Source organism: Cynara cardunculus, assembly GCF_001531365.2.
Source record: "Cynara cardunculus var. scolymus isolate 2C chromosome LG 1, CcrdV1, whole genome shotgun sequence".
Taxonomy (NCBI): domain Eukaryota; kingdom Viridiplantae; phylum Streptophyta; class Magnoliopsida; order Asterales; family Asteraceae; genus Cynara; species Cynara cardunculus.
The window spans coordinates 42,008,593-42,012,319 of record NC_037528.1 but is presented as its reverse complement, the minus strand read 5'-3'; the positions used below and the strand labels follow the sequence as shown (position 1 = coordinate 42,012,319).

At 32.8% G+C, this 3,727-nt stretch overlaps 1 pseudogene; it reads left to right on the top strand.

Moving 5' to 3' along the window:
- Positions 1-615: 615 nt before the first annotated feature.
- On the top strand, positions 616-3,401 carry LOC112506043 (annotated as a pseudogene).
- Positions 3,402-3,727: the final 326 nt, after the last annotated feature.

Sequence of the window (3,727 nt, the reverse complement as noted above, 5' to 3'; positions counted from 1 at the left end):
TTCTATTTATACCCAGTGCATTAAATGGTCATTTAATGCAATATGGTAGGGTTAGACTGTGTGTCAAGCCTTAAGAGGAAGGTTTGTCCTTTGCTACAGTGAATTGTACAAAAAACACTATTCTTGAGCAGACATCCTTACCTAAAGTTGGTGGACAAAGAGTCGACTAATCGGCTCCGTACCATACTAACTTTCGTAAGGGTATGGGTTTTGTCCTTCGTGTGTATAAGGACAAGACAACAACAATCGTGCTAAGCAAGCTTCCTTTGATCGCTGAATGTTGGAATGACCTGAAGGTCTCATCATCATTCGCTGAAGCTTGAGCAGTCTTCACATATATGTAGACAGGCTTGTAATCATTGAGTACCGCTTCAGATCACGTACTCGCCGGTCTCTAATCTTCAGTTTTAGTCTTCGACGTTTGCTGAAGGTTCTTTGGTGTGAGTGTTGTCTTCTTGAAGTATTGATGTCTCTGATAGATTTGCAAAGCAAGTTCTTCAGCGATCACTGAACATACTTAGTGAAGATCGCTGTAACTGAAAATACAGAAACATAAATAGAACATATAAGTGAAAAGGGATTATTATTAAATCACTGAGAGAGATGATCAACATTATGTGTAAACATCCCAAGTGGGATTTACAGTTAGAACATGACACGACACATTCTCGCCCAGAATATGAAGTGGATAATGAAGAAAGTGGTGAAAGCACAAAAAGATCAAGAACTTCAGAAGAAGAAGATTCTGCCAAAACCAACCAAGAATCGCCAACTGTTGGTGGTTCAATAGTTCAACATCCTAAGGGTAGAGATGCGGCAAAGAGAAAAGGAAAAGGTAAGGTATCGTAATCTTCTTTAGCTTCCAACTATTCTAAAGAATTTCATGAATTGAACATCACAAGAAACGGTGAGGTTGAAATCATGACCAAAAACTTGAATTTGAAAAAGAGAAGAACACAACAAGAATCAATGAGAACACCACAAGAATCTGCGTATACTGTTGGCGAAAGAACACCTGTCACCGGGAGAGGAGGCGTTGAAAGAACATCTTTTGAAAATGTTGTATAAATAGTGGTTTATTTGCAATTTAGGATTATCTATATGTAATTTTTATTATTTCGTGTATATGTTTGTAACTTGTATTTCAAATGTGCTCTCTAAAGTTTGTTTTTATGTTAAAATGAATGTTTCACATGCCATGTCTCCCAATAATGTGTTGTCTCTTTCACTCAGTTCATATGTCATTATCTCACAATAATGACATATCTCTTTCACTTAGGTTTACATGCCATTGTCTCCCAATAATGTGTTGTCTCTTTAAACGCTTTTTTGCCACATGGTATACTAGAGTTTTATCAAATGGGGAGAAATATGATAGAGATTGGCTTGATATTTGGTAGAGCTTGGTAAGGTATTTTGGCTTTGCTGTAAAATATTTAAAAAAGACTTATAAAAGGTCAGTTAACAAATGATGGATTTGGGGATTGGTCATACCTTAGCACTAGACTTAAGAAGCATGAAACAAGTATAGATCATGTAATTAATATTAAAACTTGGTACAGTTTGTAGCTAAGACTTCAAAAGAATCAAACCATTGACAAAGTTGTTCAAACCCAAATAGAGAGAGAAAAGTCATTGGAAAAAGTCTTGGTAAGAGTTGTTTCTATTGTAAAATTTCTTTCAAAACATAATCTTGCATTTCATGGAAGTAATATAAATTTGTATGAGAATAGCAATGGTAACTTTGGGCTTGATTGAGATGCTGGTTGAATTTGACTCAATTATTCAGGATCATGTTCAACGTATTACAAAATGATGATTTATATGTTCATTATCTTGGTCATATAATTCAAAATGAGTTGATAACTTTGCTTTCCAGGAGACTTAAATGTGAAATTATTAATAAAGTAAAAGAGACAAAGTATTTTTCTATTATCATTGATTGTACTCCCGATATAAGTCATCAAGAACAAATGTTCTTGATATTAAGGTATGTAGATATCTCTTCTAAAATTATTAGCATTGAGGAATCTTTTCTAGGATTTTAGAGGTAGATAATACCACGGGCCAAGGTTTGTTTGATATTCTAGTAGCTGAATTAAAGTGTCTTGGTTTGGATTTATGTGATGTGCAAGGAAAAGGTTATGATAATGGTTCAAACATAAAGGAAAAAACATCAATGAGTACAAAGGAAGCTACTAGATATAAATCCTAGAGCATTTTATACTTCTTGTGCTTCTTATAGTCTTAATTTAACTTTTTTGTGATATAGCCAATACTTGTGGTAAAGTTAGAGAATTTTTTGGAATAATTCAACGTATTTATACAATATTTGATAATTCCACTAAAAGATGACAAGTGTTTAAAGATAACGTAAAAGGATGGACCATCTAGTCATTGTCAACGACTAACTAGGAGAGTCGTATTGATAGTGTAAAGGCTATAAGATTTCAAGTGTTAGAGATAAGAGGAACTCTACTTCAAGTGGCTGAAATAGATAATTATTCAAAAATTAGAAGTGAAGCAAAATCTTTAGCACACAATGAGCTTGGTGATTTTGAGTTTCTAGTGTCAATGGTGMTTTGGTATGAAATATTGTATGCTGTAAATTTGATTAGTAAACATTTACAGTTAGAAAATATGTTAATTGATGTTGCTATTGATCAAGTTAAGGGACTGATTTCTTATTTCAAGGGTATAGAGAAACATGATTTTTAGATGCTATAGAATCAGCAAAGATGATTGCCACTAAATTGAATATTGATCCGTTGTTTCCTCAAAGACGTGAAATTCGAAGAAAAAGGCATTTTGATAAAAATCCGCATGATGCATCTGAAATGAATTCACAATCAACGGAGGAGTCATTTAGAGTTAATTATTTCTTATGTGTCGTTGATCATGCAATTGCTTCACTAAGTAGGAAATTCGAACAATACCAAGAATATGAAAGTATGTTTGTGTTTCTGTTTACATCTAATAAGCTGCATTCTTTGGATGATATATGTTTAAAGTCTTCTTGTACTAATTTTGAAAATGCATTGAAGAAACAAGACCAATCTGATATAGATGAGAATGACTTATATGTTGAACGGAAGATACTTCAAGATCTTTTATCGACACAAAAGATGGGACCTCTTGATATGCTAAAGTATTTGAAACATGTTGAATGCTTTTCTAATGCTATTATTGCTTACAGAGTTTTGTTGACTATTCCTGTAACCATTTCATCTGCGAAAAAAAGTTTTTCAAAGTTGAAGTTGTTAAAGTCTTATATGTGCTCCATAATGGCACAAGAAAGGCTTAACGGACTTGCAATGAGAGCACTTGAAAACAACTTTTTGGAGAAAGTTGATTATAAAGAGCTTATTGAAGATTTTGTTTCCAAGAATGTTAAAAAATGACTTTCAATATAATATGAACTTTTGTATTCAACTTTTATTTGTTTTGTCGGCCAATCTACTTATATTTTTATAATAGTATAATAAGGCCTCCAAAAAGATTAGGACGACCCTATAAATAAACAACATTATTATATAAAATCTCAAAGAGAATTAAGTTTATACGGAAGGTATATTGATAAAATATATGCTTCTTTCATCATGTTTTATGAGGTGGGGGTGGAATACAAATGTTCCACCTTGTTCCTGTATATACCATATAAAAATCATATGAAATATGGAACAATAGTCATCGTTCGGTTGAATTATATTTTGTCCCATCCAGTATA